Here is a 23,356-nt window from a genome sequence, read left to right as displayed (position 1 = left end):
TACATAGGTCAGTAATCATCCGACTGTTACACTTGGCATTGGATAGTCACTTGCACCAATGAAATTACTAGCAAGGTCAACAGGTGCATGCAGTTGTGAACCCCACCTTTAAAACTGAGCAATTTCCCCATTCACTTTATTTAATAACCCACCTTGAGTGACCGTGAAACCTTTGTATTTTCTCCACCAATAATTATCTTCTCTTCCACAATAATTCCTATCCTACACAAAAATGTAAACTAGCTGCAACACTGTTAACTACATTCGGGAATAAGTTATAACCCTGTGATGAAGAGTTGCAGGATTTGGACCTCTCATAAGTCTGAAAAATCTTTTTATTCCCTGCTTCAGTAAAAAAAATTGATGCTGTCAAAACGAACAGCAGATTAAGCTATAAAAGTCTGGAATGCACAGTAGGCATGAGGTTTTAGGAGTTACAGATGTTGTGCATTGAACAGCTGATACATGGATGTAGCTCTATCAAAAAGTTAAATATTTACAGAATAATTTATTTGAGTATATTAAAGGCTTAATCATTTCTGGAAGGATCTTCCCAACCAAAGAAAGACGATAATGCTAGACATGGACAATCATTGACAAAAAAATGAATTTTGTTATATAACTATTGCATCTCTGTGTAGAGCACTAGGGTCCAAGATTCATTCCGCAACAACCATACTTCAGGGAAGAGCTGTAGCTCAGTGGTAGAGAATCTGTTTTGCATGCAGAAGGTCTCATTAAGAGCCAGTGTGGTGTAGTGGTTAAGAGCAGCAGACTCGTAATCTGGTGAACCGGGTTCGCTTCCCCGCTCCTCCACATGCAGCTGCTGGGTGACCTTGGGCTAGTCACACTTCTCTGAAGTCTCTCAGCCCCACTCACCTCACAGAGTGTTTGTTGTGGGGGAGGAAGGGAAAGGAGAATGTCAGCCGCTTTGAGACTCCTTAGGGTAGTGATAAAGCGGGATATCAAATCCAAACTCTTCTTCTTCTTCTTCAGGTACAGTCCCCAACATCTCCACGTGTAGGTCTGGGAGAGAACCCTGCCTGAAACCTTGGAGTGCTGCTGCCAGTCAGGGTAGAACAAATTGAGCTAGATAAGACCAGTGTTAAATAAGTTGGAGTTCTTATTATTAAATATACCAAGAAAAAAGCACACCAAGAACTCAGGCCAAGGTAAGTTTCAATAGACTATGGACTAACATGAACCTACTGGTTTCTGTTCCATAATTGACTTCTGACTTCTGCTCAATGATTGAAACTAAGACCTCCATGTCGAATCTGACTATGGACTAGCATGAACTTATCTCTACTCACAAACTCTTACAGTGGTACCTCGGGTTAAGTACTTAATTCATTCCGGAGGTCCGTACTTAACCTGAAACTGGTCTTAACCTGAAGCACCACTTTAGCTAATGGGGCCTCCAACTGCTGCCACGCCGCCGGAGCACGATTTCTGTTCTCATCCTGAAGTAAAGTTCTTAACTTGAAGCACTATTTCTGGGTTAGCAGAGTCTGTAACCTGAAGTGTTGAAACCTGAAGTGTATGTAACCCGAGGTACCACTGTATTTCTAATTCTGTAACAAATTATTGTGTTATACATATCTTTATGAGTTTGAGTTTATAATCTCTGTTAGAGTTTGTAATGTCTATCTGAGTTTGTAATCCTTGTCAGAATACATACTTTTGAATGGATTAGTTTTTGTTAGTATTGACTAGTGATTTGCGAATAGGGACAACTCCCACTATTGAAACTTACATTGGCCTGAGTTCTTGGTGTGCTTTTTTCTTGGTATAGATAAGACCAGTGGCCTCACTCATTATAAGGCAGCTTCTGGTGCCCCTATGTGTTTCCCAATAGAAGGGGAGGCTCTTTAAAGAATGGATGGACATACTACCTACTTAACAATATTAAAATCAAAGGAACTTTCTGCTTTATTTTGATGAAGGTGGAATATATTTCAAAATGATATATGGGTCAATGGGTCATTTAAAGAGCTAGTGCAGTGGAAAGTATGATACTTCTGATAAGGAAACTGAATACAAATCTCTGTTAGCCATGAGTGAGGCCATAGCCACTCCATACATTTAAAGCACTTGTTGGCATCTGTTTGCTTTGAGAGACAGTGGAGTGCTGCTCTGGGAGTCAAGTCAAACTCCTCCCCAGGGCACAAGCCTGGACAGTGTGTGTGGAGGTCCCGGGCTGCCCAGATGATAAGGCCCCTCTCTCAGCCTCGCTGATGTGGTCCAAAGGAAAGCAGAGCAATACGTTTGACACCAGATTAGCTGCAGGAGTTGCCAGAAGGAGGCGTACAAGGTGCCAACTGACTTAGGAACTCACTAAGGATTTGTGTAGGGTTTGCTCCTTAACCTTTTCTTCTCCTGAAGATATTCCACAAGGCAGGTGAAGTTTAGGACCACAGTTTTCCTTCTCCTTAGATGGGCTACCTTCCCAGGTTGACAAACCCCATTTGCTCCCATTTAAAGCACTCTGATACCACTTTAACAATCATGGCTTCCCTCAAAGAATCCTGGGAACTGCACTTGCTTGGAGTTCCCTATCTTGCACACAGAGCTACAGTTTACCGAGTGGCTTAATAATCATTCCCTCTTCCTAGGGAGCTCTGGGAATTGTAGCTCCTCTTCCAGATCCCACTTGCTCATGTGCGTGTGCTAAACCTTGGTTTGGTTTACAGTGACACGTGAACCAAGCCAGTATGTGTGTTCCTCCCCCCCCCCCCAATTTTTTTTTATTGGTTTTCACAAAATTAAAAACACAATAACAAATAAACAAACAGGAATCATAACCTTATTAAAACTAATATTCTTAACATTCTTAAGTGACTTCCTCGCATCCCCCTAGTTGAATTTCAATGCTTATCATTTTAATGGTTTTCCAAATCAAAGTTCTTCTAATCTTAACGTAATCACTTAACATTTCTTTTTCTTCCCAATTCTGCATTAAACATGATAATTCATCACATTACTTATTTAAATCCTAAGCCTAACTAGTGATTGCAAGCTTTTTCCAATTAATTTTGTATGTGCGTTCCTATCATGAAAACCCATCTAACATGAAAATATGCATCTTTGGTCAATTGTACCTGCTTTTTGAGAGCAAGTAGAGAAGTGCAAGGTTGTTCACTTTCAATGCATGGGATGGCTGTTTCCACTGGACCTACCTCTAAACCAACATAGCCAATGTCCAGGTGTTATTAGACTCCAGCTCCCATCAGCCTCAGCCAGCATGGCCAATGGTCGGGGTGATGGGAGTTTTAGTTCAGCAGCACCTGAAGGCAACTATGTTGACTACCACTGATCTGAACAGTCTTCTCTGGTTTAGGTTGGGAAAGCTAAAGTGATTTTGTTGATGCAACTATCAGGAATAGTGTTTTCTCTAATGTTCCTTTTTGTCTGGACTCAACAGGGTAATGTGCAATCAAATTTGCATATAGTTGAACTCCAGACAACAGACAACAGGGCTGCTGGACACAAACGTATCTGTCAAAAGTTAATGAGCATCTGTTTACTATACTTGGGCTGCAGTGTTAAAAACACAAATTTAACTCAGCTCCCCCCCCCCCCCCAGTAAATATGCCTGCTTTGAACATGAAGGGGTTACCTGCAGACAAAAACAAAACAAAACAAAAAACCGTAACTTGAATGTATAGAGAGACTAAAGCTGATCCCTGTAATTTAGCTCTTTTGTAGTACAGCAGTCTAAAGAAACAGATAGCTTAGTTGTTTCAGATGTTAGACTTCAATGAGCCAGGGTGGATTTCTTTTAAGATGGCACCAATTTTTATCTAATTTATTGGCTTTGTAGTCTTTATTAGTTTGCTTTCTTAATGCCAACAATTACAGAGGGATCCACACTCATTTAGTGGTCACCTTCTTCTTTTTGGAGTCCATATATTCTTTTATATTTAATTCCCATGTGGATTATTGGTGTGTCTTTAAAAAAATAAATCACCTGTCTCACATGATCAGGGCCAGCTTTCAAGATTTAGTAACCACAAGTACAATACCTGAATATCATCTAAAGTTGATGAATAATGACTAGCTAGCTATATGACTGATGAATAATGACTAGCTAGCTATATGACTGGCCATTCTGTGGCAAAGGAACCACAGTAGCAATGAGTTATTACAGGACACGAGAACCATTGCAAGAGGGTCTATGAAGTGTCAAGCCTGCACTCTTCAGACAAGGGATCATTGCTCTGTAGTGCAGACAGGATAGTGGAGAAATTAACTTCAGTTCACATTTAAGGACAAATTGACCTATTTTGCCATTTTCTCTATCTGTTTTCTCCATGCCATGCATAATTTCATAAATTTCTACCATGTCACCTCATTGCCTTTTCTCTGAACTAAAAAGTCCCCATTACTGCAAACTTTCCTTGAAGAAGAGTTGTGGCAAAAGGCAGAATAACCCTCATAACAAGGCATCTGGGGGGCAGGATTGGGCTGCGCCAAAGTAAGATCCACGGGATCCTGGACAGATCCTGCTGCCCTAACATGATGGCATTGGGCTCAATTCGGACCTCTTTGCTATGCGTGCCCCTACAACTTCCATCATGGATGACGCAAGTGCTAGTGCTCTGCATGCGGTGCTGCCTGTGCCACTTATCAACTCCTGCCACAGACAGACAGGGCTAAGGATTGCACCCTAAGCCAATATGGTTCTCTTACTACCACTCAGTGTGCAGTGCTGCTCAAACGGAGGCCACATTCGCTCCATACATGTAAAACGCTGTGATACCAAGAGTCCTGGGTTCCTCTAAAGAATTCTGGGAGTTGTTGTTTTTTGGAGGGATTAATGGGTTACTGCCTTTGGTTTGATTTTGTATGTTGTGGTCTTGTTGTGAACTGTCCTAAGACCTCTGGGTATAGGATGGTGTATAAGTTGAATAAATAAAACAAAAAATAAAATAATAATAATAATAATAATAATAATAATAATAATAATAATAATAATTTATTTGTGCCCCGCCCATCTGGCTGGGTTTCCCCAGCCACTCTGGGCGGCTTCCATAGGAACCAAAAATACACTAAAATATCACACATTAAAAACTTCCCTGAACAGGGCTGCCTTAAGATGTCTTCTGAATGTCAGGTAGTTGTTTATCGCTTTGACATCTGATGGGAGGGCGTTCCACAGGGCGGGCGCACTACCGAGAAGACCCTCTGCCTGGTTCCCTGTAGCTTTGCTTCTCGCAATGAGGGAACCGCCAGAAGGCCCTCGGCGCTGGACCTCAGCGTCCGGGCAGAACAATGGGGGTGGAGACACTCCTTCAGGTGCGGAGAGTTGTTAAGGGAATCCTATTCCCTTCCCAGAGCTACAGTTCCCAGAATAGGGAATTATGGGGTCTCCTAACAACTCGGAACGCTTAACAAACCACAGCTCCCAGAATTCTTTGGTGGAAGCCATGACTGTTTAAAGTGCCATCGTGGTGTTTTAAATGTGTGGAGTGAATGTAGCCTGATTCACTTCATATCGTGATTTAGCATGGTAACTAAATAGCACAGAGTCTCCACCTGTTGACATGTCCTAACATCTTGCCCCTCCTTCCCTTCCCACTTCAGACAATATGGCCGAACTCTTGGCTCATACTTTTTGGATGAAATTGTTTGAAACACTTCCATAATTAGCTAGAGCTCTGCCTTGGAGAAAGCTGAGAGGAGGAATGAGTGTGTGTGGGAGAAGGGGAGCCTGCCATGTTCAAGACTGTAAAACTTCTGCAGTTTTATAAGTAACACCAGAAAGAGCAAACTCCTGCATGCGGCTGTTCTCATGGCTTTCATTAGCGCAGGGAGTTAATCAAAAACACTTCGACCTCAGGCAAGTACCACTCTGCAACGAGAATATTAAAAGGGGTATAAAAACATCATGCTCACTCTTGCATTAATTTGCTTAGTCCTTTTAAAAATAAAAATAATGAAGCGGTTTTGCCTTTAAGAGAGAGCACTGTAGGTGTCAGCTAACACCTGGCATGTCTTTGAATTTACTATGTGTGTGCAAACAAATGAAATCTGATCAGTCGCTCTTGAAGGAAGTTACAGAATATCCTCCGGATGGCGCATCCATTGGACAGAGAGATGGGGATGGTTGAAAAATATAGTAAATGGGAGTGGTGAGATGGTGGGAGCAGAGTGCATATATTCAGGGCTATTTTTCTAGAAAAAAAGAGGAGCCAGAACTCACCACGAACACCTCCCTTGTTCTCTTATAATGGCAATGGTGCCTGCCTGAGAGGTGTCAGAACTGAGTTCCAATGCGTTGCAGCTGAAAAAAGCCCTAGCATATATTGGTGCTGAATAGAGGGGAAGGGGGTTCCAGAGGGAAAGGGAAACAAGACATTCCAATGAAAATAAAGGTGAAAAGTGGGACTTGAAAGGATCTGGAATAGGTTCTTGCAGGGTATGCATAAAGGAGCAGAACTTTAAAAATGGTCCCAGCCACCTGTGGGTTCTGGAACTTAAGTGGTGAGAAAGGGGGGCTTTTGTCAATGACCTCCCATGGCATTAGTACTAGTCTGAGCATTTGAAAGACTGAAAGTCTGAGCAAAAGGGTGATAACAGAGGGGTGGAACTTCATCCCTGCTTTCACCTGTTTGAAAACTGCTGCTACATGCTGGGAAGACTGGCTACTAAGTGCCCAAGAGTGTGATTCACTGGTTTGGTTTGTTTGTGTGTTTTTTTGGTTTGTTAGTTTGTTTTAAACCAAATGAAAGAACAAAAAACATTTAGCTTAAAAACAACAACACTTTATGCGCTGATTTCTTTAAAAGCAAAATAAAAAAACCATTCACTTCAGAAAAAGAAAAAGAAAAGTATCATGTGCTTAGTAGAGAGCCTCCCTACATCCTCACACTTAGAAGAAAGCCAAGCCAAAGATATCACAAGGTTTTCAGGAAATGGGAGCACTCAGGAAGATGGCAGAATGAAGACCACCGGAGAGATAACTTGGAGAATGGAAGAAAAGACTCTAACAAAATCTCTCAGCGATCTCAAAAGTTGAAGTGCAAAAAAACCGTGACACCCTACTCATGAGAACTTCACCAAAATTTTCTCTCCCCACTTGATAATTTTCAAATGCAATTACTTTTCTCTTTAATTGACAGCGGGGGAAACTGTGAAATAAATTTTCAGCACATTATTAATTGTACCTTCATAGAGGATTGTCTTCTGTTAGGAAAATGCCATTATCAACATTCGGAGAGTTTAAATATTAGATTCATTTGTCCCAGATCTTAAGCTTTTGGAACTTTAGGATGATGTGTGTCCATTATAAGTTATTCTGTTGCACTAATTAATAATAGAGCGGATGCTTTTGAGTATTTCTGTTTACTCAGCTTGCTCTTCTATGAAACTAATCCACACCTACATTATTTATGATTAATGAGCACCTCTCCAGTTTACAGCAACTAAATTATGCAGAATTAAAGGACAACAGACAAATGAATTAATGGAGTCACACCAATTCAGACTGAGATTATTACATCTGTTTGCTCATGATTATCCACAAAATATATTGATTACAGCCAAACTGATATAACTTCATGGATTTAGAAGAACAGACTTTAGTTGAGTTAATGTCTCATGCTCATGAAAGATGGCTTTGGATGGACAACTGAGCACATCCTTATGATTTCAAATAATAATGATTTGCAGTAGTGAGCATGCAAAGTTGCTCTCAGATTGCCTTAAATTAACTGCAAATTAGTGACAATGTTGAGTGATCATGTCCTGAAACAAGAGGCATCTATTGTGTTTAGAATAAGCCCAGGCCTTCCAAATAAAGGTCCACAAAACACCAATATACAAAAATAATTTCTGGAAAGCTGTGTTTATTTGTTCATTGGCTACAGACAAACAACCTCTGAACAGGAAATCAGTATTCAGCATCAAATTCACTACAATACATCATTTATTCAACACCTGCAAAATGACAATCACAGCCATCAAATCACAGTTCAAATGGGCAGCACTTGACAGTTCCCATAGTAGTGAAGAGCATTAATTTGTGTAGAATCAAATCTAAAAAACACACACATGAAAAGAATGTGCTTGGTGATATTATTGTGCCAAGAGCTAATCCTCTGCCCCTTACCTGTCTTGCCATGTAAGTTATCCTATTGCCTGGAACTGAAATATTTCCCACCCCCACAAAAAGAATGGACCCCTAATTTCAGGAACCCAAATTTGCCCCTGAACATTGTGGGAAATTATTATTTTTTGTGGTTTTCAGTTTAGTCATAATGGGTTGTAGCCAAATAAATTCTACTCAGAGTAGACTTTTTGATATTAATGAATCCAAGTTAGTCATGCCTATTAACATAAATGGGTCTACTCTGAGTAGGACCAGCATTGGCTGCATCCCAATATTTATAAAACAGGTATCAGAGTCACAGCCACTACAATGCTACGCCAAGTGGGAGAGACCAGGACCAGGTTATACTGCTAAAGGGATAGAATCAATAAGGACAATTCTGCTTAGCACTGCTAAGTCCTGGATTCCAAATTTGCTATTGCCATAGCGGAAACATTTCCACAAGTGCATTGTAGCACTAGCTGTCAGGCTGAAATAATGCCTTACATGCCCTTTTGTAGCTTGCAGAATTAGCTTTATGAAATCCAGCTGTTTCAAAGAAATCCCTGACTAGCAGTGCCATCTAGCATTTTACAAAATGCTGCAGTGTTCAGATTGGGTGGGTTAGCATTTATGAAACCGGCCATTTGGTGTAATGGATTCATTTATGGAGTTATTTGCCATCCTTGAATACATAACAGGACATGTTTTCACAATCTGTGAATTACCCAGTGCAAAATCTGAACACACAAACCATACTGGCAATTAATATGTCAGAAAGCTTGGAATCTGACGTATTCTTTAAGAGAGCAGAGAAATAGGAAAGAAAAAAAGGGTTGCATTCAATAGCTTCAGGTTGTATTGCAATGTAGCGAAAGTGCTGTAAAGACAGAAATAAGGGATGGCAGGCGTTTAGGGTGTCCCACCCCCACCCCCCCCAGCTTTGTTTTAAAGAGCCCACACCAATGTGAAATGAACACAGGGGAGTGCAGCACAAAAAAAATATGCAAATATATTAATGATCAACATCTGCCTCCCATGGCTGTGCAATTTAACTTCTCATAATTTACTGTCATTATAAAATAAAAATGCTCTGTGTACATCTTAGGCACTTTTTAATGTGGTAGACCAGGTCGTGAACTTAGGTCCACTTTGGAGGGAAGTGACTGCAAATTTATAAGCAGTGGAGCCCAGAGTAGAGTTTTACCCCAATTCATCAGCAACCAAGCACTTGCTCTTACAACATGAAGACTCAAACAGTCCCCTGTTTTCAACCTTAAGTGGCACAGCCCAACAGGTGCCTGAGTGGGCGGAGTCCATTCAGGACCTGAAAATGCTTCACTGTGAAGCTACTACCTACAGTTGAAAGGCTCAGCAAATGAGAGAAATGACAAACAGATCTAGCTGTTCCTGACATTGAGGCAGGTCTCACAGGGAAGGGCCGTAGCTCAGTGTTGGAGCAGAAGGTCTCAGGTTCAACCACTAGCATCTCCTGGCAGGGTTGGGATAGACCCCTGCCTGAAGTCATGGCGAACCGCTGCCAGCCAATGCAGGTGGATGGACCTAATGGTCTGACTCAGTAGACTGCAGCTTCCTAAGTCCCTTTATCAGGGATGTCCAACAGGTCGATCGTGATCTACTGGTAGGTCCCCGGAAGGTTTTGGTAGATCGCAGTCGATCGCTGGGTCCCTTCTCTTAGCGTTGGCAAAACAGAATCCAGACCTGTTTGTTTCCCCTGTGATCTGTTGGTGAGTGGCTGCTCCCCTTTCACCCTATGAATGGCCAACAGCTTAGCCTAAAAAGCTCAACAACTTTGATCTGAACCCCCCCCCCCAAAACAGGGGTAGATCAATGCCAGCTTTTAATTCTGTGAGTAGATCGCCGTCTCTTGGGAGTTGGCCACCCCTGCCCTATATGGCACAGGGTTAGAAGCACCAATGTTGCCCCTGCTGCCAGTCATGCCCACCACCCCACTTATCACCAGTGGTGGTTCTTTGGGCAATACTGGAGGACAAAGGGCCCCTCGTTCAGAAGGATGCTTTTGCTTGGACCACAGCAGTCAGATCTGTGTTGGGAAAGCATCCAGCCAATGCCCCCATCTCTCCAAAAGAAACCCAAAGCATAGATGTCCCGAGGGAAGTTTTATCAGCCTTCACCGTATCAGAGGAACAGATCAGCAAGCACACACTGTGGACACAGTGTACAGCATGATAGGAAGGTGCATTTGCCAAAAGCCATTTAACTGTGTGTGTCTCTGTGTGTTTTTATAAGCAGCGGAAAGCAAACCACCTCTTTTTTAAAAATTTAAAGCATACAACCCTGGAGGGAAGAGGGGCACCTCCACGCTACAAATTCTCTCTTATGAAGCTGATTAGATGCCAGAAGCCCTGAAAACACAATTACCATGAGCAAAGCCTGAAAACTGTGGACTTCTGTGACTGTCTGGCCCGATCCAACACTTCAAAGCACTGTGCCACAGTACAAAATACATCTACAGCACAACTCACCCAAGTTCCACTAGTAGAAGTCAGCTTGCCAGTTCTAAGTTTTAAAAGATACTGGACCTCTAGGTGGAGCTAGGAGGCAGAGAGAGGGGGGAACTTGGTGGATTATGGGCAAAGCATGGAAGAACGTGGTAGGGCATGGAAGAATATGGTGCCCTACAACCTGGTAAAACCTGGACTGTGTGAGTTTTCACTCCTGAATACTAGCAAACCAGCACAATGCAGGTTTACTGCTCAAACCAGTAAAATTCCAGCTGGTTAGTGTTTCAAAGTCCTGGGCTTTTTGCACTTGGTTCTGTCTGTTTTGCCTAACAGGCCATGAGCATTTAAGACATGTTTTTGGCCTTGCTTTTTTGTGTGTTCTTTGTGGGAGAAAATTACATCTTCCAAAAGTAATATGTTATATTAAGCTTTTAGGCTTTGGACTCCAAAACATACAATGCGTTAAGGCATCTCTTCTTTCTTTTTATAATTAAAATCAACTGTCGGAAACCCAATCCCTTCAGAAAGAACGTGGCACCACAATACCGCTTTTACTCTAAAGTTTCTTATTTTTTCCCCTCCCAGTTCAAGGAAGCAAAAATATGTGCTGACTAACTGAATGCCTGTTACAGGGAAATTTCACTCTTCGTCCGGGCAACCTCTGACATTTTTTTGCAACTCTAATAACCCAAAATGTAGTTTATGAAGCAATCAGTATTTCCACTGGAGCTGTAAAGGAAGAATTCTTTTTCATGTGCCACAGAATAAACAAAAGGTGTTTCCTTCTTTTCTTAGCTGGAAGCTATGTTACTATAATGCCGATGGAGCAGGAAGACTGAGCTAATAACTTTGCCATTTGTGGATGCATCAATTTTCTGTCACTGCCAGTGAAACTGATGAAAAGTGTTTTCCTATTGCAGGAAAAGTAGCAAAATTACAGAGGCTGCAATCCTACCACATATTACTCATAAGGAAAATACTGCTCTGCCATCTAGTCAAGAACTTTTTCCTCAATGATCAGAGTGGCCGTCCCATTAAGCAACCTGAGGCAGCCTAAGACATTTGTCTCAGGTGGTGGACTGGGTGGGGTGGCAGAGTGGCGCCCCCATGGCTTACACCCATGGCTCATCTCCACTTCCCTGCCACCCCAATGCCTTAATTTTAGGAGGGGTGGTTTTTAGATTGAGGTATTGTGGGGCAAGATGGACCCAGGGAGCTCCCACACTGCTCACACTGAGAGCCAGTGTGGTGTAGGAGTTAAGAGCAGTAGACTCCTAATCTGGTGAACTGGGTTCACGTCTCTGCTCCTCCCCATGCAGCTACTGGGTGACCTTGGGCTAGTCACACTTCTCTGAGGTCTCTCAGCCCCACTCACCTCACAGAGTGTTTGTTGTGGGGGAGGAAGGGAAAGGAGAATGTTAGCCGCTTTGAGACTCCTTCGGGTAGTGATAAAGCGGGATATCAAATCCAAACTACTACTACTACTCCTCTTCTTCTTCTTCTTCTTCTTCTTCTTCTTCTTCTTCTTCTTCTTCTTCTTTTTCACACTGTTACAATCTTAGTATTTGCTGTTGCAGCAATCTGACTGGTGCTGCTCTTATGGGGCTCTCTGAGGCCATTTCGCTCTGGTCACCCTAATGATTCAGTCTGAGGAAGGGCTGTCTGGACATAGGATCCTTCCTCAGAGTGAGGCATTGTGGGGTGAGAGCCCATATTTTGCCTGTGTTGGTGCTATTGAAGCAGCAGCAAAAATATAGAGATGGTGGTGATGATGAGGCCAGGGGAGGGGGGAGGGTGTGTGTGGTGGAGACAGGCTCCCCCAGGTGTCACCTCGGGGGGGGTGTGACAAAATGCTGGGCGGCACTCACCGTGGGGTCTGCAGCGCTCCCAAGCCATGCATCTCTCCTGGGAGAGAAGCGGTGGCTTGGGTGCCCACAGGCTCCATGTTGCCCCAAACGGTCCACCCGCCGCCTCCCCCTCAGCTGTAGGGCGGCTGAGTGGGAGGAGGCAGGCAGACTCCTCAGAGGCCCAGCAGAGCGTCCTGCCCCAGCTGGCCCCCACCCCATGGGCGGCTGGCCCTGCCCCTGGGCACGGGCACACACGCCGCCCCAGGCACCCAATCAGCTTGCTCCACCACTGGGTGAGGCACATTGATCTGGCATTTTGCTGCCTGAGTCAGAGTATCAAACTCTCCCCACTCAAGTCACGGTCCATAGTATCCAAGGCCGATCAAGGTTTATAAGCACCTACGGCAGAAAACCCCCAAAGCATATCTTCTCTTTCCTGGCAGTAAGAATACAGTAATAATACATCAACAATTTGCTTCACTTTCATGACACTCAAAACCAGCTGCTTGATGTGGCTTCCTCATTCTACCCAATGGTAGGGCTGGCTGATAAAGACGACACAATATCCCTCCCTTGTTGTAGTATTCAGAAGTATGCTCCCTTAGAACACGGAGGGTTCATTTACCCATCACTGCTAGCGTGCAGCCAAATCAGCCTCAAGTTTTCATATAAAGACAAATGCCTCAACCACAAAATCCCACAAATTCATATTTTTTTACTAACCTCAAATGAAAGAAGAGTTTAAGCCACTTAAAGAAGATACGGATTTGTGGCCCAAAACTGTCTGGTTTCCTTCTCCAGCTCTAAAATTATCCCAAGCATAGCGGATGGGGTTTGGGCTGGGCTCTGGCTAGGAGATAGTTGTGGTGAGCCCTTTAGCCACAATGAAATGGATGGATTTCTGTGGGCTTATTGGTAGCACATAATGTCACACATTTCCCTTTAGTCTGGCAACATGAAATGTCAAAAGAATCAGGTTGCTTGATTGAAATGATTGTGTGGATGCACGGAAAAGCTTCGCTTATTGATCCAGATATATCCAAAATGTTTGGAAAGTAGGATTTTGGATTCATGAAATTAAGATTCATGAAAGTAAAATTCTGGATTCATTCCAGTGTTGTTTGCTGCAGCCTGATACATTTCAGGTTGGGGGGGGCAACAGAATGTGTCTTATCTAGCATTTGGGGGGGGTTGATTCAGTTTGTATTTAAAGGCAAATCTATCAAATCTGCACTTTTCAAAACAGCACGAGAACTGAAACACAGCCATTCGTTGAAATCCAAACTTACCTGAATTTTGTAATGGAGTTATCCAACCAACATTTACAAAAATGCACCTATTAGTCAAAATAACATATCAAAATGCATTACATTGGGGGCTGCTTGAAAAAATGCGTACATTCATCAGAACTGCACACCCAAAGGTGTTTATTAGTAGAAATTTGCACTAAAATGCCAAAAAAAAATCATGAATTACAGAATTAACAAATTGCTGCAGTTGTCCCATGCACACAATGATTAAGTTGGATATAATGCTATATTTCTGAAGCATAATTTTTTTAATATTAATACATAATAGATATACACTTTGTTGTATATATATATGCCATTTACATTACGAAACCTGGACTGAATATATGTGTGGCATCGCTGTAATAAAACAGGACTGTGTACATGTAATAATTGTGAAAATTGAATTGTTCCCCTGTCCTGGCCCACCCCATGCGTCTCTAGAATAACTCTGGAAAGATCCTACAGCTTTGACATGAGTGTAGACCTTTTTGGAAGTTGTGCTGACCATGCAACAGGGGCAGGCAGGCATGACTCTACTCTCCCACCAATGCCCTATGTGCATTCGGTGCACACAGTCAAAACATGTGCACAATCTTACTGCCAGCCTTATTTCCCAGTCGTCTTTGAACAAGGCACTGAGGCCAATACCTGCCCAGTCAAAGGAAGAACAATAAAAGGAACATAAATATAGGTGGAGAAGATTTTCGTTCTGGCCAGGATATCTTGGCAGGCTAAATGTGAAGGTGTTCTGCATAACAAGCCTACAGAGGTCAGGAGGGCCCTGGTTTCCCCTGTGATCAGGAAGGCCCTGCCTCTCACAGCACAGTGCCGCCTGATGCTGGTGCAGCTCCAAAGAGCTGTCGAACTAATTCTGTGAGCCCAAGAGGTCTTGACATTTGGTGTGGCCCTTATCACAAACAATTGCCCCTGTGCCACGGAGCCAGTTGTTTTTGAAATGGAAGGGAGGTTCGACATCAGTTTGTGATAAGAAATTTGGGTCTGGGGGTGGCGCTGCCGTGCAAAGAGAAAGATTTAAAACATTATATCACCAGCTAAACATTGTGACACACCGATATATCGTGATGTCTGAAATAAGGGTGGAACTGTGTAGAGAAGAATGGAGTAATGTCCTGGCAACGGCTACTACTTAGGGGTCTAAAACCAATACATTTTTACTCACCGTATTTTTCGCTCTATAAGACCATAAGGCGCACCTAGTTTTTGGAGGAGGAAAACAAGGGGGGGAAATTCTGAATCCCAGAAGCCAGAACAAGAGGAATCTGGCTTCTGGGATAGCCTCTTGCTGTTCTGACTTCTGGGATAGCCACGCGAAGCCTCTTCAGGGCAGCAGGATGAAGGAAGAGGCTGTGTGTTCCCCCCTGCCTGGAAGAGGCTGTGTGTGGCTAAGGCAGAAGCCAGGGCATCAAGCGGGGCTCCGTTCCTCCTCCCGCTTCGCAGGAGAGGTGCTTCGCTGTAGGGGCACTGCACAGCTCTCCCTCTCTGCGCAGCGCCATTCACTCCATAAGACGCACTCACATTTCCCCTTATATTTTAGGAGGAAAAAAGTGCATCTTATGGAGAAATACGGTACCTTTAACATATTGTTACAACTGTTATTTTATAGTACAGAGGAACAGGGGCAGCAAGAATCACGAGAAAAGTGGTGACAGGCTTCACTATTTTCCCCATATCACAATTATTTACATAGCACACATGCTCATTGTGATTCACAATATATATTTGCCATGTCAAATATGATGAAACCGTTATCATGATGTGGACTTCAAACCCATTTTTGGATAATATATTGATACATTGTCCAGCCCTAGAGCTCAGTTCTAGCCGGCACACAGATGATGGCCTGTTTCCTAATTCAAACCTAAGTGGCCACATACAGTATGTATTATTTGTGGTTTGCATAAAATTTGCAAATACTAATTTATATTTAAAATTTGCAAATACTAATTTATATTAAATTTTAAGTACTATAATTTAAAGAGAAGTAAATGCTTCCTATATTCCCAAGACGGTGATCAGGTGAGTGTCCCTGCTCAGTCTTTCGTCCAGGGACTAACTGCTGGTGTGCAACTGAAGACCCCTGCTATCCTTTCTTATGATTCTTTTGTCTTTAAATTGCACTTGGAATAGACAGCTCTTCAAACAGGGATTTCCCCCCCAAAAAATATAAGAATGCCCACTGAGATTCTATAGAACACAAAGAATGTCCTCAGTACTGTAGGACACATGACCACCCTATTGAAGCCCCAGAGTCTCTGAGGCAGCGATTGGGTGGGAAGGGATGCTGGCTTCTCAGAGACATACCAGGAGCTCAGTCAAACACAGGACATTGAACTAATACATTGGGTGAATCATCTTTCATAAAAACGATCTCAATAATAGAAGGGTGGCGTGCAAATAGTAAAGAGCAGAGCAGGGAGGGGCAGTGCGTGTTCTAGCAAAGACAAGGAAACACAGATATTTCCTTTCTTTATTTTTTCCCGGAGCCCAACCTGTTTTGGTGTAATGTGTTCGACCCCTTTGCTTCTGGGAAATGACCAGAGTGAGACCACTTTTGTAAGAAGTGGCTCCAATGCTCACAAACATGGGAGAAACGCCTTGTCTGTTGGCAAAGTAGGTTTGCTAGGACAGTCTGTGGCTAGCTGCTCTGTGGATTCTGGAAAAGCGCCCGCTGGGCTTTTCTAATATGCTGCAATTTTTCAGAAGAAGATGCCATTTTTTCACATGCAAATAGAAACATAAGCAATGCAAATCCCATTGTTTGCAGTGGGATGAGGTGCACATCAAACCTAGTGGCGTGTTTAGGGGGAGCTTAGCATGAGGCTGCAGTGATTTGGATCTGTGTGGCCAATTTCTCAAAGGGTTGTAAGATAGAATGACTAAACTTCAGACAGCCTACTAAATCTAACTAACATGCTGGATGAATTTGAAATAATGCTCGAAAGAAGATACCGTATCATTAAGCTTTTGCTCATGCACTCTGATGTTTGTGAAAGCCTAAGCAATTTGCTAATAGCTCTAAATCCTGATTCATTTCAGTATTTAGAGGTTCTGATTTAATCTGACATTTCCCACAATTTAATTAGATTATTCTAACCAGAGCAAACTTGTAAAAGTATGGTCCATCCCAAGCCATGTGGCCTACAGCAATGGCAGGTAATTAAGCTTCACAAAGATACAAAAAATAAAATTAAAAAAATGACAATAGCAATGCTGGGAATGAGCAGTGGCCTTTATATACACCTTAGCTCTCCCCTTCAAATTGAAGCTGGCTTGGGAGTCCATAAAACAAAGACTGAACCTGACTGACCAGTTGCCCTCCAGCAGTTTTTTTTTTTTTTTTTTTTTTTTTTAGGAAATGAGGCACCATATTTCAACATTTTTTTCTCAAACCAGCAACCAGGTACCTGTTACCAATTTCCAGAGGTCACTTGTTCAGGAGCCCTTCTTGAGGAAGCAAGACGGGTCACAATTCTGCAACAGCATGGTCTCAATACTGCTGAATGCAATTGCCGATCTACCTATGACCTTGAAATACATGTACAGAACTGAGGAACATCAAACTGAGTGCCTTATGCACAGATACCTGTTTTTCTCTCTTTCCCTTTCCTCATTGTAGCATGGTCTAATCTTCTTCTATGAATGATATAGAACAGATACTGAAACTTACAGCCCTCCCCTCCCAAACTCCTGATCTCTCTCATCCATTGGGATAGCTCTGAGGGAATACCCCAAAATATAAAGCTGGCCTTCATAGTAAAAATGAAATTAGTTATTGCAGTTATTCAATATTAGTCCAATTTTCAACATTTGTATGTTGAAATTCTCCAGATTTTTGGCTTTTAAAGGTATCAAATATAAAATATTACCACCTGACAGCTGTCAAATATGAAACACGACTACATGTCAACTATCCTGTCGACATCAATCTTCAAATACGTTTCAAATAATGAAATCAAATGCTACTGGGTTGATTATGCACTATCATTGGGTAACAGTGATCTGGTGCACAGTCAACATGAATCGTGGGTAAGATTTAACATTGAGATTTAAAGGTTCAAAGGAAGTTAAAATGACTCTTAACTCAGAATCTGAGATTACATTGAGAAACACTGTGAAGAACAAATTAAGTTATTAAAAACTCATAAACTTAAGTATGGCTACTGAATAACATTGTTTCCCAAAACTATGAATGGGTCTAGCATCTTTCAGTTTGTTATGTGGCTGTTCTAGATTAGCATTTTGTTTTCCACCTTTGGCTTATTTTAATCAAATCAGAATCAGATGGCTACCTACGGTGCCCACAGAGGTGGATTTCAGGCAGCGTGATTGGTTTCCCCACTCTGGGCGCCAAGTTGGGGGGAGGGGCACCGTAGGCAATCACAACTATGTTGTAGTGCACATGCACATGAAGGTGAGAGGGCACCAAATTTTGGCTTCCCACAGGGCACCACTGATATTTGAAATACCCAAGTCCACCCCTGGGTGAAGACATGACTTTTTACGCAAACAATCCTGATTGTTTCCTTCTCATAGATAACCTAGTGTTAAATGTCTGAATCAGCAAAACATATGAAGGATATGCCCTTGTACCTAAGGCACAAAAGCCAAATATGCTGCTGGCTGATACATCTCTAATAAAACCGGGGGGGGGGGGGACCAGTTAAAGAACAACCACTTGCCCTCCCTTTGTACTGCGGTTTTCTATATGCTAACTTTTCTTCCTTCCCAGTGCACCACATTTTTTACCATGCTATGACAGCACTAAGCAGATCACTCCATCAGTGCAAGCATTTGTGCTTCCCTGATGGAACGACAGTCCCAGATTTAGCATGGTGTGGGCTGTTCTCCCCCACAGAATGCTGAGCCAAGGGGGTGCATAACACAATAGTAAAACCTATATTTATACGGGTACATACAGAGAAGATCCATAAACAAGCAACTGTACCAAAATGAATTATTGTGAAAATAATAAATATTTAGGTGGAGGGGCACCAAATTTTGTCATTGCTCAGGGCATCTTATTACGCAAGTGCACCCCTAAGCAATCTGCTTTTGCAGGGGCTCTCCTGACTCCACCAAGGCACAGGGGGTTTTGCAGGGAGAGGAGAGGCAGGGAATGCCCCATTGCACTTTTGGAAGTCCTTGCAGGGACCTCCGCTGGTGGAATCTGGCCTGTTGGTTTTAATGGGTATGCTGTGACATAGGTGTGTGACCTTAGGGTCATATACAACCCTTAGTCTTTAAAGGATAATCCTTGTGTGTAATGGTTTCCATAAGAGAAACCACATGATCTCTCTAATGCAGGGATGGGAAACCTGTGGCCCTGCAGAAGTTGTGGGATTAAAACTCCCATAATCTCTGACCAAAGTTTTCTCATTCCTGCTGTAATGCAAAAATTGGTGCCATGACTCAGTTTATACATCTCTCTCTCTCTCTCTCTCTCTCTCTCTCTCTCTCTCTCTCTGTGTGTGTGTGTGTGTGTTTTATACGGCAGCTTCCTATGTCTGATAGCTAAAATAACATGGCAGGGGCTGGCTACTGCTTTGTTATAAACTTTGCGTAAAGGTAATACTTTCAAGTGAAAAACAAAGTAGACAATAGGAATACAGTTTCATCATGTTACTAAATCATTTAAAATGGATTGAGCATATATCCTCTGCTGGGGTAGCCTATTGGTTCAGTGTGAAAAGCTCAGGGTTTATTCTTTGCCCTGAAAAACAAAACAAAACACTGAGTTGATAAAGTGAAATTGTGACACCTCTTTTCTGTTTTCTGAATTGTATTATGAGCCCGTTGCAGCCCGGATGTGTCAGAGTTCACAAATGTTTGTAGGACTACATCAAGATGAATAATTTGCAAATTTGCAAAGGTCTTGGAGGGGAGAGAGCGAGAGAGAATGAAACACAATTTTAGAGGTAGTAGGTACCTCTTCTAACCTAGGACCTGTACTGAAGATAGCTCCCTTTCAAACCTAGCAGGGGGAACAATTAATAAAGGAACCCATTAAGGTCTGATTGTTGCTGCTAAAAAGGAAGGTTGAATTTCAGTCCTTTGAAGTAACTGAGAATGATTCAGGCCTCATTACAGAGATATAATCTACATTCATACATTTATGTTAGTGATTCAGATCTATTGGGACAGATTGAATTCCGTTAAATAGTGGATCTTTCCTCTGGAACTTTTCTCAGGCTTTTTCAGGCTAACCTAAGAGGGGGCCTAACAATACAAAGCAGTAGGGTACTTAGGGATTCCACTGTGCTATAAAAGAAAGGCTATACAGAAAGTAGGAAAAAAGGAGTGAGATATAATCTAAAAAGCTATGTCAGCTTTTCATTGGGCCTCTGTTTTGTAAGTGCCCATCCTGTCATCACACAGTATACAGAAAAAAGGAGTCCATGAGTGTTTCTTCACCAAATATTGCACCTGCTGTAGCTGGATTTAATAGGATAGTTTCTAAGATTATTTTTAAATAAAACATTTTGTTCATGCAATCAAGCCAAAGCTGCAAAGAGGATCTAAGCAGAACTTTTAACAGCAGGAGCATTGTTGGGGGGGGGGTGCCCCAAGGGGCTTTCAACCCACGTCTTTTGCAAATGGTCCTGGATCTCCTACTCTTTCCTTTGCTCTTTTTTAAAGTTTATAAATTTGCCGCATTATTTATTTAAAGCATTTATATACCACTTGCCCACTAGCATTTCGAAGAGTTGAATCGAAAATAACCATACAGAATAGAACATTAAGAATCATCATAAAACTGAACAGAAACCTGAACCACTACCTGAAAATGCCTGAAAGCACAGATTCTAGGAGTTATGAGCCATGCATCCAAACCAACAGAAAGCCCCCAAAAGTTCTCTTTGATCTACAAGTGATCAGGTGTTCCTTATCAAATATATACCCCACTATCCCCCCCCCCCAAAAGCAGCCCAGGACAGGAAACATATCTGTAAAAAAATGCAATTGAAATAATAATAATAATAATAATAATAATAATAATAATAATAATAATTTATTATTTATACCCCGCCCATCTGGCTGTGTTTCCCCAGCCACTCTGGGCAGCTCCCAATCAAGTGTTAAAAACAGTACAGCGTTACAATTAATATATATAATTGTTAAAAACATCTAAAAACAAGGAAACAGGTAACTAACCATGTGTGCGAATACTCACCCAACCAGAAATGTTTTCAACAGACATTTAGAAGAACACAAAGATGGCACCTGCCAAAACTGCAAGTGCTGCTAGACTAAGGCCATGACTGCAGAATGGACATTGCACCACACTTGTAGAAGTCAAGTTCTGTAGACTGATTGAGACAGCACATATAGGGTAAGGCAATCCCTTAAGTAAACTGGTCCCAAGCCAGTCAGGGATGTATATACCAGTAGTATCACTTTTAACTCAACCTGGTATTGAACTGGCAGCCAGAGCAGATGTTTGAGCACAGGTGCAACACGCTTACGGACTCTCGCTCCTGTAAGCAATTATGCTGTAGAATTTTGCACTAACATCAAGCAAAAGGGAAGCCCCATGCAGAATGCATTGGAGTAGTCCGGTTCTGAAGTTACCGGTTCCTAAATCACTGTGGACAAGCAGCCCTGGTCCAGGAACAGCCGCAGTTGTCTAACCAGCTGAAGCCTGACACACACAAAATCTACTCACCCACAGAGCCTTTATCTTGCTGGGATTCAAGCTCAGCTTATTTGCCTTCATCTAGACACCAGTCCAAGACCTGCAGGGACTCTCCTCCTTCAGATGTCATGGAGGAAGAGACCCAAATACCCTAATGAGTACTTGCGCGTTATCCTGGGCCCAAGTTGCTAAGGGCCTTGTACATTACTACAAGAACTTTGAACCTGGATAGCTAGTACAACCTTTTATTTATTTTTTTATAAGATATTTATTAAGCTTTTTTAAAGTATTACAATAAAAATGAAAAAATAACAAAAATACAAAATAAAAATAGTTAAAAACACACAGATTTTCCATTGCTTGTTTTCCTTTAGCTTGTTTCCCGGACCTCCTCATACCTCCCTTTTTTGTATTCCAGTTCAATTTGTTGGTTCAGCAAATCCTTACCCTCTTTATTTATCCTAATCTTTAGTCTTAAAATAGTAACGTTAAATTTTTACCTATTAACAACCCATTTTTCATAATCCCTTAAAGCATTACAGCTGGAAACCACTTAATTTCTATCCAACATCATTCTAACATTCATTAATTTTACAATAATTCTGTAGATAGTCTTTAAATTTCTTCCAATCTTCTTCCACCGACTCTTCTCCCTGGTCTCAGATTCTGCCAGTCATTTCTGCCAGTTCCATATAGTCCATCAGCTTCATCTGCCATTCTTCCAGAGTGGGTAGATCTTGTGTCTTCCAATACTTTGCAATGAGTATTCTTGCTGCTGTTGTGGCATACATAAAAAAGGTTCTATCCTTCTTTGGCACCAATTGGCCAACTATGCCCAGGAGAAAGGCCTTTGGTTTCTTCAAGAAGGTATATTTAAATACCTTTTTCAGTTCATTATATATCATTTCCCAGAAAGCCTTAATCCTTGGGCACGTCCACCAAAGGTGAAAGAATGTACCTTCAGTTTCTTTACATTTCCAACATTTGTTATCGGGCAAATGATAAATTTTTGCAAGCTTGACTGGGGTCATGTACCACCTGTATATCATTTTCATAATATTCTCTCTTAAAGCATTACATGCTGTAAACTTCATACCTGTGGTCCACAACTGTTCCCAGTCAGCAAACATAATGTTATGTTCAAAATCTTGTGCCCATTTAATCATAGCAGATTTCACCGTTTCATCCTGAGTATTCCATTTCAACAGCAAGTTATACATCTTTGACAAAATCTTAGTTTTGGGTTCTAACAGTTCTGTTTCTAATTTTGATTTTTCCACCTGGAAGCCAATTTTCTTGTCCAAATTATATGCCGAGCTAGTACAACCTTTTAAGCACTGGTGTGCTGTGCTGGTGGTAGTCTGACCCCATCAATAGTCCGACCACAGCATTTTGCACCAGCTGGAGCTTCCAGATCAGGTGGAAGGGGAGACCCACATTGAGGCAACGTAATAACCAAGTGGGTGCATGAGTTCCCAGCCGCTGCCACCCACCCTAATTTCCCAGGGGGAGCTATACAGATAAATTAGGGTATTTATATGCAATGTAACATAACAAAACACTTGCACCATGGGCACGTGTCCCAGACCCTTAGAGTACGTAGCAATGCCCCCAACTGCTGCATATAATAAAGCCTTTATTATTTCTTTTTTAAAAAATGTAAGAACACTGTACATATCTTAAAAATATAACTGCCCTCCTCCCTCAAAAAAACCCACAAAACCAAAATCTGAAAGCACATTGCACATTAAGGCTGCAGTCCTATATGTGCACTTATTAGGAGTAAGCCTCACTGAACTCAATGGGGCTTCATAGTTGTTGTTGTTTTAAAAAGATAAATAGGATTTGCCTGTAAAATTACTGAAGTAATAGTTAACGAATTAGCCCTACTGAAAAATGGAACACTGCTTGCAATTTTCATCACTATTGTATCACAGATCTTGTTTAGATAAAGGCCACTGACCAGCTCTACTGATGTGCAACTA

The 23,356-nt window shown here is 42.0% G+C and overlaps 1 protein-coding gene across 1 annotated transcript in view; it reads left to right on the top strand.

Annotated features, from left to right (window-relative positions):
• Window positions 1–22,077: 22,077 nt before the first annotated feature.
• Window positions 22,078–23,356, top strand: part of LOC308458058 (uncharacterized protein C5orf34 homolog) — a 388,338-nt gene continuing 387,059 nt past the window's right edge. The window contains exon 1 of the mRNA XM_080972660.1: window positions 22,078–22,101. The gene's annotated coding sequence lies outside the window, so the exon portion shown is untranslated. The remainder of the gene's footprint in view (window positions 22,102–23,356) is intronic.

The sequence above is a fragment of the Podarcis pityusensis genome (assembly GCF_964106645.2).
Source record: "Podarcis pityusensis genome assembly, chromosome: 11".
NCBI lineage: Eukaryota > Metazoa > Chordata > Lepidosauria > Squamata > Lacertidae > Podarcis > Podarcis pityusensis.
Note: the sequence above shows the minus strand (reverse complement) of the source record. Positions and strands in the feature narration are given on the sequence as shown.